Raw genomic sequence first — 13,230 nt, 5'->3', positions numbered from 1 at the left:
AGGCTGAACATACTCGTGGCTGATGAACAAACAAGTCACGGGACATCTCTAAACCCAGGGGAGTACGGGGCTAGGCCTTCAAACATTGACTCAAACTCCCTCCCTCCAACCCCAACCCCAAATGGATCCTCAGATTACACTTTGAGACATGCGTGCAACAGGTTTCCTTGGAGGCACGGCCTTGGGTCAGAATGAGACGACTGGCAAACTCTAAAACACAATAGGAGTTCTCTTCTCAGGTGCTTCCGCCATCTGGCAGGCCTTAGGAAGCCATACTTGACCGTCTTTGGCCTAAACAAATGGTAATTTTGCACAGTTAACCTAATGCATCTAATTGTGCCTCATTCTTTAAATCACATTGAATAAAGCCCCACTAACACCCAGAGTCTTCTCTCTTAAAGATCCTCTAGAACGTTCTCTGTGTCGGCATCCCATCTACGTGGGCAGCAGGTTGGCACTGTGAAAGACCGGGGCATGTCACTTCCTCTCCCGAGCCTGGGTCCTGATGCAGCAAGTGCCTAGGCTGAACCCAGAGGAGGGGGTGTCTGTAAGCGCGTGGGTGCCCCTCTCATTTAACCCGTGCGGCCGTGTGGGGTCACCGGTGTGCTCATGGAGGCCTCATTCTTGTTGGAAGGTGCTGCAGAAATACCCCTAACCCTTGCTTCCTGAGGCACATGGACTGCTGGGAATTCTGCGGCCTCACTTACCCAGTGCTTACAGACCCTTCTGCCCCGGAAAGTCAGGGATCAGAGACCTCCTGAGGGCAGAGGACGGTGCCACATTCTCCATCTCCCCAGTGCCCGGCGTGAGGCCATGACACAGCGCCAGTGGTGAGTAAGGGAGGGAGGGACCGGCGAGAAGGAGGGAGGGAGGGTTATGTCCCAGCCCAGCACCCCCCTAACTGCTCCCTCCAGGTCAGCCGCCAGTCTGTTCCGGGTGTCCACCAACCAGCTGCCATTGGAGACGGTGAGGCCAGCTTCTACCCCATGGAGGAGCTAGCTCCCACCACACTTCCCTGGTGACCCACCGGTGACCATGGCAACTGCCACCCAGGTGAGCCTAGCCGGGCCCCCATCTCTCCCAGCCCCCACCTCTCCCCAGGCCCCTGCTTCTCCAGGGCCCTCACCTCTCCCACCACGGTCTCTCCCTGCCCTCCACTTCTCCCCGGCCCCCCTTTCTCCCGGCCCCCACCACCCAAAGAGCCCCGGCCTGGAAAGCAGCCTCAGCACGCACCCTTAAACACCCTGTTCTTTCACTGCCTCCCCTGCGTCTGTTCATCCAAAGCCCTGGACTGCACAGAGGGCACCCTTCCTGAGGCCCCCCTGTGGGCACCGCACCAGCAGCCCCAGCAAAGCCCTGCCTCATCCTGCCACTGGCCGCCAGGAGCCTCGCGGGCCCCACACGGACGCACCACCAAGATGGCGAGCCCTGGGCAAGACCCCTGCACGCGCTCCTCGCTAGAGCCAGGGGCTCTCAGACGCCAAGATGCGCCCAGCGCCCGCGCCTCCCAGCACTGCAGCAGGAGCCGACGTGAAGAGCCCCGGAAAAGCCACACTGGGAGGGAGGGAAGAGGGAAGCGGTGAAGACTAGGTCCCAGGAGACAAGCCACCCCCGTGGACAAGGTGGTGTCAACTAGGAGACCAAGCCTGCTCCCCAGCCAGTTGTGGGAAGAGTGAGTTAAGGACGTGAAGCTACAACACTGTGCAGCCTCAGTTCATGGTCGTGTACCTGGAAATATTTGTAAACAGCGTTCTTACAGGAGACTGCCCTTTGGTTTTGGTTTTGCTTCATCACGGCTGTGCAGAGAAAGGCGCGACCCCCCCCCTCATGGAGAGCAGATGCTGCACTGGAATAGCGCTCCTGAGGAAATCCAAGGAGGGGAGAAAAGAAAGATCACCGGATTAAAGAATCAGCTGCTCTATTCCAAAAACATTGACTCAAATTACCACAAATCTCAGAAATCCTGTGTTTAGGGGCACTGAGTGGGTAGAGGGCCCAACCTTGGTTTCAGCTCAGATCATGATCTCACAGTTTGTGGGTTTGAGGCCCGCATAGGGCTCTGCGCTGACAGCGAGGAGCCTGCTTGGGATCCTCTCTCCCTCCCTCACTCTCTTTCTCAAAATAAGTAAAGGAACCTTTAAAAAAAAAAAAGGTAAATCCAATGTTTAGGCATGACCACACACCGTGGCCCCGCCCTCCTTGGAGTGGCCCCGCCCTCCTTGGAGACAACCCAGTGTGGCCCCACCCTGCTTGGAAACAACAATGTGTGGCCCCGCCCTCCCTGGAGAGTTGGGAATGCTGTTGCTCTGCCCATTACAGCTCAGCTTGCTTGACCTTCTCTGCCGGCAGGTTCATTCACTCACAGGTTTATTCTCACCACCAGGAACAGAAAAGCAAATCGTGTGCGGGGTCAGGCCTGCAGTACGCAGATCACAGAAGAGTGGAGGCTTCTAGCGCTACCGGACCAGGGGTTTCTGTCTCCGTGAAGCAAATGTAATCACACATGCTTCCCCTGGAACCCAACACCCTAAAGATGGGGGCCCCTCGTCCCGGTGTCCCCCGGAAGGCCCCCCCAGTGTGGGTGACTGCGTACAGCTGACCCGAGGCCTAAGTCTCCAGGGCCCGGGAACCCGGGGCAGGGCCAGCGGCCAGCGGCCCTGCAGCCTGCTGCCGTGCACTCAGGGCTTGGAGCGGCCCCGGGACCCCGCGTACACGGGCACGAAAAGTCATTGGCAGCGCTCTGCACTCGGGCCGGGCCTCCAGACGTTCTCACCGCCAGACAATACTTGCTAGATGCCCCGCGCCTGCGAAGCACATTTCATTAAACAAATCAAGTACGGATTTGGTGGCTTTAAGCTTCTAGAGAGTCTCGAGGCTTTTTGCAGCGGAAGGAGCCCTGGCAGCTTAAACCCTAAATCCTTCACCCAGCCTGCAAAGTAGCCATCAACCCTGCAAGAAATTAGAACAGGTTTAAGGGCAGTGACGGCCTGATCACTGGGCGTCATTATTCCTCGCTCCGTTTCATCCCCTCTGTCTCTCTCTCTCTCTTTCTCCCACGTTTAATTGATGCTGTATGCATGGATTTCAGGCCTTATAAGCCATCTGAAATTGCTTCTTGAACAGGCAACATGTGAAATGAGATGAAATGAACCAGGAGCTGTCGGGCTGTCACCTGACCAAGGACAGAAGTCAGCCCAGAGAGGATGTCCCTGCACGTGTCGCCCGGGACCGTGTCTCCCCAGGGGCCAGCGAGGTCAGAGCAGGCAGTCCAGACACAAGCCTCCCAGCCCCGCAGAGGCAGCGGAGTTAGGCACGTTGATGGGTTTGCAGCTTCCGTGGCTCCGGGGGCCCCTGAGAGAGGCATTTCTGCTCTGTCCAAGGGTCAGCAGAGTCGGAGTTTCTGGGGTGCCACAAACACCCCATCTTGTGGGCACAAGATGACAGTGACCATCCCTGGGCCCCCCAGCCCGAGTCAGAATCTCTGCGTGCTGCACCGTGCATGAAGTCAAGGATCTGCGCTTGTGCCAGACAACTCCAGGCTCGCTACAACGTGAGCACGCTGCCCTGGAAGCGCCGCACGCCTGCCAACCTCCAAGTGGCGCGTCCAGGGCACCCACCCCGAGGCCCCCGCGGCCCTAGGTCCCGGCTTTCCCAGCTTCCTTGCTGTGCTCGTCTCTCCCTTTCTGAGACCGGCTCCACTGTGAAGCCACAGCCACAAGGCGCCCTCCTTTCTGACGCTGGCCTGATGCCTCCTCCGGTCCCCTCCCTGCACCCAGGACGCCACTTGCCGGCCAGCGCTGCCCACAGCCTCCACCAGCCTCAGACAGGCTACACGGCAAGTAAATGTTTAGGGAACAAACAGATGGAGCTTTATTACTTTCCTCCCAGAACGTGCTTGCCCCAAACACACAGCTTGTGACAAAACAAAGACCAACCAGACCTCTTGCTTGACTGCAGTCTGCAAGCCGTGTGCCCTGGCACGTCTCTGAGCCGGGCACCTGCCATCCCCCCCTCTGCCCTCCCTCATTAAACAGGAATTCCGTTTCAGCCTCAGCTTAAATGCCACCTCCTCCAGGAACCCTTCTTTGATTTCCTCTTCTTCATGCAACACACGTTTCCTGAGTGCCCACCTGGGCTCAGGCACTCTGCTGGGCTGACCACAAGCAGAGAAGGGGCAGGAGGGGTCCCTGCCTGGACCCTCGAGGAGCAGGTAAGTGCTGCAGTGACTCGTGCCCCAGCCCCCCCCAGTACCTCTGCACTTTCGCCATACAGCCTCGTAATGACGTACTACCAACGTGACACACACGCACACAAGGCGCAGCGCCGGTTCTAACAGGCAGTGAGAGAGGACTAGTCGTGCCCATTAACCCGCACACTTAAAAGGAAAAGTTCCTCCGGAAAGGTTGGTTGAATAAACAAAGCATAGAAAGAAACAGGAGGGGGATCTAGGTAAGGGTAGAAACGAAAGCTAACACCCATTAGAGCCACAAGGAAGTACCACTGCACACTTTCTGGAAGGACCAAACCCCAGAGCCCCGAGGATGCCGCTCGCTGGGCGAGGGCGCGGAGCAGCAGGGCTGTGCTCTGGCGGGAGTGCAAACGGCGCGGCCACCCCTGGGGACGACCGGGTGGCTCCTTACAGAACCAAACAGACTGTCACCCTGGGATCCGGCGGTCACGCTCCGTGGTGTTCACCCCCAGCGAGCTGAAAACACGTCCACACAAGACCCGCACATGGATGTGCATAGAAGCTTTAGTCCTCGTTGCCAAAGCGCGGGAGCAGCCCGAGGGTCCTTCGGGAGGTGAGCTGAAGGACACACACGCTGTGAGACATCCAGACCCCGGAATGTTACTCAGCGCTGAAAAGAAATGAGCTTCGAGCCACGAAAAGATGTGGAAGCAACTTAAATGCATGTTTCGGGCGAAAGAATCCACTCTGAAAAGACCCCGTGCTGCAGGACTCCAACTATAGGACATTCTGGAAATGGTGAATGGGTTATAGTGAGAAGATCACTCGATCACTCATGGGATCGAGCCCCGTGTCAGGCTCCCTCCGCCCCCTCTCCCCCCACCCCGTCTCTGTCTCTCTCTAGAAAAAGAGCAAATGTAAAAAAAATTTTAGAAAAAAATTTTTAAGTTGTCTTTAATGTTTATTTATTTATTTTGAGAGAGAGAGAGCACAAGTATGTGAGCAGGGAAGGGGGCGGAGAGAGAGAGAGAGAGAGAGAGAGAGAGAGAGAGAGAGTCCCAAGCAGGCTCCACACTGTCAGCACAGAGCCCAATGCAGGGCTCAAGCTCACAAACCATGAGACCATGACCTGAGCCAAAATCAAGAGTCAAATAGTCAATCAACTGAGCCACCCAGGTGCCCCTAAAAAAAGTTTTTAAAGAATGACAGCCTGGGGCGCCTGGGTGGCTCAGTTGGTTAAGTGTCTTCCTTTAGCTCAGGTCATGAGCTCACGGTTTGTGAGTTCGAGCCCCGCGTTGGGCTCTGTGCCGACAGCAGGGAGCCGGCTTCAGATTCTGTGTCTCCTTCTCTCTCTAGCTCTCTCCCACTTGTGCTCTGTCTCTCTCTGTCTCTCAAAAATAAATAAATGTAAAAAAAAGACATTTTCAAGAGTGACGTCCATTATACCAGTAACCACTCTGTGCCTCACTCTTACTAGTGACAAAACCAAGGTCCCGCCGCAGCCTTGCCCATCTCGAGCCCCTTCCCCCCACCCCCGTGCCAGCCACTCCCATCCCCACAGATGGGGCAGCGGGACCTGGAGGGGCTTTAGCTAATAGGGTCCTGGGGCAGGTCATACCAGCAGCCAACAGCCCACTAGGGACTTCAAGAGACAGGAGTTGCTGAGGGCCCCGGGCCATGGCATGCCCAGCCTGGGAGGTGCTGGCCAGCCGAAGGGTGCGGGCTTCTGCCTATTACCAGCTCTGTGAAGTCTGGCTCGTTACTTCACCCCTCCATGCCTCGGTTTCCCCATCAGTAAAACAGGGGCAATCCTGCTTCCTAAGATCACTGAGCCGTCTAGGGGAGGGATGTTCACTGGCACTCCGCAGAGCTGGCATTTGGGAAGCCTGGCACGGGCAGCTGCCTTCAGTACTATCAGCTGTCACTTACCAAGCCCAGTGCCAGAATGGCTCTGTCCCTTAGCTTACCTCATCCCTGCCCCGCCCCAAGGAAGCATTACTGCTGCATGCTCAGGTGGCTTTCCCAAGACCACCCAGGTCATGGGAGGGACCTGGACCAGGGATCCTGGCCTCGTGGGGTCCGAAAGTCCCTGTGGAAGGTGCCCCGGCCCGCTGTGAGCAGCCCCGCTGCCCGGCACAGCCCTCAGGTGTGATCCCAGGGCAGGAGGAGGGAGGGGAAGCTGGGCAGAAAGCCCCAGGTAATGTAAATGGAAACTCTAACCGACAGCCCTGCACCTGGTGTTTTTGCATTTCCCAAGACAGCTGAGGGCTTCACGCCGAGGAGGAAACCGGGCTGTGGCCATCGGGACAGCTGGCTCGGGCCCCAAAACCGCTTCACATCCCGGCCTGGACATCCGGTGCGGGCGTTTACTTGAACGTCACCCCTTGGGTAACCTGGCGCCCATGTGGGAGTCACCCTGACCTGAGCTGAAAGCCGGACCCATTTCCACAGGGCGCTCCAATGCCCGGTCTCGGCTTCAGGGAGGAGGTGGCAATGGCCTGTCCCCCCACGGGTTCCTGGGAAATTAAAGGGGGACCCGCAGGGCCACTTGTCCAGGCTGCGCCATGGGAACCCTGAGCACCTGGATCCTGCTGATGCCAACTGTGCGGGCAGCACGCACCACAGACCAGGGCATCACGAGGGAAGCGGCGCTCAAACAGATTACGTAAGCTGCCCGAGGTCACGCCTAATTGGAAGAACCAGGACTCGGAGCCAAGCCCGACTCCCAGGCCCGGCACTTTCCCTGAGCGGGAGCCAGAGCCATCACCGTTTGGGGAAACCAGCCCGCGTGTGCCACCCACTGCCACGGAGCACCAGCCTTGGCACTCCGGGGAAACCCCAGGCACCGGAGGACAAGGTCCGTGCCGTGAACGACAGTGCGTTGTCAGGCAGCCGAGCGGCTGCGCGAATGACCAGAGCCAAGTTCCTGCCTCAGCAGGGCCGGCGCAGCTGTGTCAGACAGACAGACAGGCACGTGCAGAGCGGTCAGGGGCACGGTGAGGCTGGAGGCCTCTGCAGCTGTGCGGGGGCGGGGGTGGGGGACAGCCAGCCGGTGCCGGGCGTCACGCTGATGCCCGCCCAAGGTGGCCGCGGAGGACGAGGAAGTACCTCGTCCGGCCAAGCCCAGGCCCCACGGCGCGGCTGCCGGAAGACGGTGGCTGGGAGGCCTTCCAGTCCGGGGCAGAAATGTTCATTCGAAGTGCGAGGCGGTGGGGAGTGCCCTTCAGGGACGCAAACCAAGACAGCGCCAGACGGTGAGCCAGGAGCCCACGGATCGGTGGGTGTCCCTGCAGGCAGCGGGCGCGCGAGGGGCTCAGAGGAAGCCCCCCACTTCCCCATCCGGTGAGCTGGGCTGCATCGCCCAGAGCTGGTCCTGCCCCCACAGTCTGAGCGCCACGGCTCCGCAGTCCCCGGAAGAGGTACGGCGATGTTTGTTTGATGTACCTATTCATCATCTCGCCAGACGAGCCGTGTGCCCATCGGATGTCCATTTCAGGAGGCCTTGCAGACTTGAGTTAGAAGCCCTCTGATCTACTGTGACTCTTTCAGAGAGGGGTCAAGAGCGACAGAGGGCCTGGGGCGCCTGGGGGCTCAGCCAGCTGAGTGTCCGGTTCTTGATTTTGGCTCAGGTCATGATTTCCAGTTCGTGGGTTCAAGCCCCAGGTCAGGCTCTGCTCTGACAGTGTGGAGCCTACTTGAGATTCTCTCTTTCCCTCTCTCTCTGCCCCTCCCTGTCGTGCTCACTCTCTCTCTCAAAATAAATAAATAAACTTTAAACACACACACACACAATAAAGGCCCTGATGACAGTTCCACCAGGAAGAAAAAGTTCAAGAACCAAGAAGGCGAATCAAGACCAGATGTTGACCAACAGGCAGCCTCCAAGTCAACCCACAGCTGAGCTCAGACAGACAGGACACGGGGTTATCCTTCCCAACCCGTCCCCCAGGCCCCGTGGCCTCCCGGCCCCCAGGACCGGGCCCCTCCTCTCGCCAGGCATGCTGTCCCTGCCCACGGGGCCCCAGGTCCCCCGGTGGATCCAGAGGGCACCACTCCCTGGGGGAGGACGCCAGCCCAGTGAGCAGCCTCGAACTCCTGCTCCGACGCCGTCGATACATCACCAGGCAAACTGCCAGGAGCGGCGCCCGCAGGGGAAACGGGCCAGGCGACGTGAAAGCAAGAACAAAACCAAAACTGGGTGGGTTATTTTTATCCCGCTAGAGGCTTGCAGCGAGGACCCAACAGCCAAAGGGGCATCCCGGGCACGGGGCAGGTTTCTCTCGCCCTCCGTCTCTTCCCTCCTTCTGTCCGCCGAGCCCCCTCCTCCGGACACCGAGAAAGCGGATCGGGTCAGAGCAAACCGTTCCTCACTCTGCCTTCTCCATAGGAAACGCTAATTAGTCGCCAAATATTCGGAATGGGTAATTGCTACCTGAATTAATAAGGGCAAACAGCCGGCAAGAAAACAGTGGTTTACTATTTCTGAGAGCTCTTGTCTCTTCACCCGGAGTCCCAGGCTCTGCTGGGGGGACTGGCTCTGGTGGGACCCGGCTCCCCTGGCGTCCGGCAGAGAGGGCGGCATGGCGGCCTGGGGCCACCTCAAACCTGCTGCGGCCAGGAGTCACCTTTGTCCCCTCTAACACGCAGCATGCACGTGCACGCTCATAGTGTGCGCAGCACACACAGCACGCACAGGCATGCACACACACATACATGTGCACCCTGACACAGATGCACACAGCTCACATGCACAAGCACTACACATATGCAGGCGCACACACACACACACACACACTACACACAAACATGCACCATCCACACCATGCACACACACATACACATGCACACACACACCAATGCACACAGCTCACATGCACAAGCACTACACACACACACAGACACGCACCACCCACATCATGCACACACACATACATGTGCACCCTGACACAGATGCACACAGCTCACATGCAAAAGCACTACACACATGCATGCACACACACACACGCCACAGACACGCACCGCCCACACCATGCACACACACACACGTGTGCGCACACACCGACGCACACAGCTCATACACACAGGTATATACCGCCCACAGCATACATGCACACATATGTGTATGCACACACGTAAGCATTAGGCGCACACACACGTGCACACACAGGTGCACGCAGCACACACCAGAAACCTCCAAGGACCCAAAGAGAAGGCATCAAACCAGACCCTCACCCAGGGTTTTCAACAAGTTGTCCCAGTTCCCTCAGCTCTGACAGGGGTGTATGTAGACCAAGCTTGGGGGGGGGGCAGACAGAAGGAGGGAGCGGGAGAGGAAGGGAAAGTTGAGGAGACCCTGCAGAGAAAACAGGCACCATAGAAGGCTAGAAGAGGCCCGCCGCAGCCCCCTCCAGCCCACCCCGGGGGCAGACTCCAGAGCCGTGCCCAGAGTGGCCCTGGGGAGCCTGCTGAGCCCCACCATGCCCTGCTGTGTGACCTCGAACACATGACTTACCCTCTCTGGGCCTGGGCTTCTGCCTGTGTACAGATGAAGTGACTCGGTGCTACCGTTTGAACGGTTCCGAGGTGCCACCCTCCAGGGAGTCTTCAGGTCAAGTTTGGGGTCATCCCGGTCTCCTCTGCCCTCAGCCCCTCCCCTCACCCCTGCTGGGGCACTTACCACAGGACTTCCCTGGCGCATGGCAGCAAGTGACTTCCTGTGGGGCGGCCAGGGCTCTCTGGAGGCATCCCAGTGTCACGGGCAGCTTGGGCCAGAGTCATCCCACCGCCGCTGTCAGGGAATGCTGGGCTGTGTCGGCAGCGGCTGTCCGAGCCAGATACATCTCCACGCAAAGATGCCGCAGAAACCTGTCCACGGGATGCAGACAATTGTCCTTCACCCTTCACGTACAATGACACATGGTACACAGTTCTCACAGCAAAGGGTGGAGAGTCCTTTTCCTACCAGATCGACAATAATTCTATTGGAGCCTCCATCCTAGATTGAACTGAAACCCTATGAAGACTACTTCCATGGGGCGCCTGGGTGGCTCAGTCGGTTAAGCGTCCGGCTTTAGCTCAGGTCATGATCTCACAGTTCGTGGGTTCGAGCCCCGCGTTGGGCGCTGTGCTGACAGCTCAGAGCCTGGAGCAGCTTCAGATTCTGTGTCTCCCTCTTTCTCTGACCCTCCCCTGCTTGCGCTGTCTCTGTCTCTTAAAAATAAATAAAAGACATAAAAAAAAATTTTTAAAGACTACTTCCAATCTGACTTCTGTAAGCATTGCTCTAATAATCTGCTTCTATGAATGCATATCGTAGACATAAAGAGTTCTCTGTGTGTAGAGATCTAATACATCTTTAAAGGTTCATATGTGCCTGGAAGCGAAGTCTGGTCTGCCACACAGTAGGTCATCAGCTTCGGCTGCTGCTGGGACCAGGGATTAGGGAAGAAAATGCAAGCTTTCTGTAAGCAGTACGTTAGGTTTGCAAAACGGAATGAGTACAGGGGAAATAAACAAAATGCAGTCACTGTTCAAACCTCTTTAGAAGTGATGTTATTGGCAGGTCTGGATCGGGCAGGAGCAGGGCCACATAGTCACAGAGCGAAGGGAGGAAGGTGGGAAGTGTCCGGTGGAGGAAGGGGCCAGGAGCCACGCTCTGTGGGGTCAGCTGTCCCCTGGGCTGGCGGGGACAGGGTGGTTTCAATCCTGCTCTGTGCACTCATCTGGTGCCTGCGTGTTCTCTCGTCCCTGCGGACTTCCATTTCCTGGTGTGTATAACGGGCTACCCGGTCAGCAGGTCAGAGAGTGCCCAGCTCAGAGGGGCCACCACCCGTGTGTGTCCTGTCACCATCCGCCCTGTTCCGGGCTCAGAGGAAGAGAAAAAGGAATCTCACGGTTGCTCAAGTCCTCACTCCTCTCCAGCCCCCCACCCCCCAAGGCCCCCAAACTGGTCTCAGGGCTTACCAACCCTGACACCACGTCTTTGGGCCCAAACACAGGCACATCTAGAAATCCCAAGATGACTGGGGCACGTGAGTGGTTCAGTCAGTTAAGCATCTGACTTCAGCTCAGGTCATGATCTCACAGTTTGTGGGTTCGAGCCCCACGTCGGGCTCTGTGCTGACAGCTCAGAGCCTGAGGCCTGCTTTGGATTCTGTGTTTCCCTCTCTCTCTGCCCTTCCCCACTTGTGCTCTTTCTCTCAAAAATAAATAAACATTAGAAATCCCAAGATGATAATAAGTAGGAAAGACAACCCCTTTTGTCACTAATGATATATGGCAATAAACCTATTGGCCAATGTTTTTTATTTATTTATTTTTCCAGGAAAACACAGCCAGCCAAAAGCACACAAACACAGCAACCCCAGGCCTGGGCAAGGATGTTCTTTAAAATCCCCATGATGTTTACAGAGTTTAGTGATGTCCCCCCTCACGTGGACACGCCTGGAGTTAGGAGTCGGGACCCCGCAAACCCGAATGTGGAGGGAGGTCCGGCGGGCGAGAACGCAGTGCAGGGGCCTCACCCCTCTGTCCCGCTGTGGCCGCCCAGCGCTGAGCGGCCCCGCCAGATCCCAGGCGTCCACACCCAGCCAGGCCGCTGAGCACTCCCGTGTGACCTCGGGAATTGATGACTGTGGCCACAAGGCTCAGCCTCCTCATCTGCCCGGGGGCGTCTCCTTCCTCGAGGGTCTTCAGAGGATCCCATGAGACAAAGCAGGCCAGCCAGGGGACAAGGGCCAATGTCATCACATTCCTGCAGGTCCCCAGGGGCGGTTCGCATGCTCAGATGAGCTCATGTCTGTGGAAGAGTGTGAGGACTTCAGTCACCAGGAGCCGGCCCTGGGCTCCCAACCAACTGGAGTCCCCAGGACTGGGAAGCACACGGTCCAGAATCGCCAGAAGTCACCAGAGGCTCCGCAACACTCCTGCACACCCTCCACCTGCTCAGCGCCTGCCCTCCCCACAGCCCTGCCTCCCCTCTGCCCCAAGAGCACAGTTCCCGGTGCCCCAGCTGAGAGTCAGCTGCTGGCTCTCTCCAGGGAACATCGAAGACCCTGACACTTCCCACTGTCCCCTTAAACCCAGGGACTTGCGAACGTCCAGCTGTGCAGCCTCTACAGGACATGACCTAGAAGCCTCGTTTCAACCACTGAGTCACTGGCCCCCCGGACTCCGGACCCCAAAGCCACTGCAAGAACGGGTGAGATGACCCCCAGGGGAGGGGCTGAGAGGCGTGGGGTCTGGGCTTTGCATCTTGACCCCAATCACTGAACAGCCACCTCCCTATAAGCCTGTCCTCCACTTTCTTACGGGTTCACAGGCCAAACATTTTTAATTTTAGAAATAATTGCAAACAGTTGAAGGACACACACTGGCCACCAGCTCCTGATCTTTCCACGCAGAGGGGACAATATTTTTAGGCCTATTCAAGTTACCCACTCTGGCCGCCAATGAAATATTAATGAAAGGTTATGCCTGCAGCCTTCAGAAAATGATTACTCGAGACAGCAATTATATTTTCCCCCTTTCTATGTAATAAAACCGCACCTCACTGCGCAGTAGGAATTAATCATTCCAAGCCCTGTTGTTACAGAGGTGGCATCAAAGCGGAAGAGAAGGCATGCCCAAGAGGGAAAACACAAACACGTTTAGACCCACAAAGAAAGTGGGTGACTTCAAAAGACCAGGATTCTATATTCAGGGCTGGGATCCGTTCTCAAGGTCATTAACTGCTCTAGCCGACTGAAAGAGTGGCCCAGTTACAAAGCACACAGAGAAGGAGAAATTAGAGCAGGACGTAGGACAGCCCCAACCCCGGGTCACTCGGCACAGCCCGCAGCCTGGCACGTACCTGGAGCCAACCGGCCAACTCCCCAGAATCCTACCAAGGGACTTGAAAACTCAGGACAGCCAACTACCTTCAGAGCCAACAGCTCACTAGATTCCCAGGCAATTTCCACGTGAGAAGAGAGAGGACACCGGGCAGCCTGGAGGACCGCAGTGAGAAGAGCAGTCATTTCTGGAACACCTACTACTTGCCT

At 57.2% G+C, this 13,230-nt stretch overlaps 1 long non-coding RNA gene across 1 annotated transcript in view; it reads right to left on the bottom strand.

The window, feature by feature from the left end:
* Positions 1 to 11,506: 11,506 nt before the first annotated feature.
* LOC115289215 overlaps positions 11,507 to 13,230 on the bottom strand; it is a 33,953-nt gene continuing 32,229 nt past the window's right edge. The window contains exons 2-3 of the long non-coding RNA XR_003907474.1: positions 13,041 to 13,176; positions 11,507 to 11,987 (exon numbers count right to left, since the gene is read on the bottom strand). This is a non-coding gene — a long non-coding RNA (uncharacterized LOC115289215). The remainder of the gene's footprint in view (positions 11,988 to 13,040; positions 13,177 to 13,230) is intronic.

The sequence above is a fragment of the Suricata suricatta genome, chromosome 4 (genome assembly GCF_006229205.1).
Source record: "Suricata suricatta isolate VVHF042 chromosome 4, meerkat_22Aug2017_6uvM2_HiC, whole genome shotgun sequence".
In the NCBI taxonomy this organism is placed as follows: domain Eukaryota; kingdom Metazoa; phylum Chordata; class Mammalia; order Carnivora; family Herpestidae; genus Suricata; species Suricata suricatta.
This window is presented reverse-complemented; position numbering and strand designations above follow the sequence as displayed.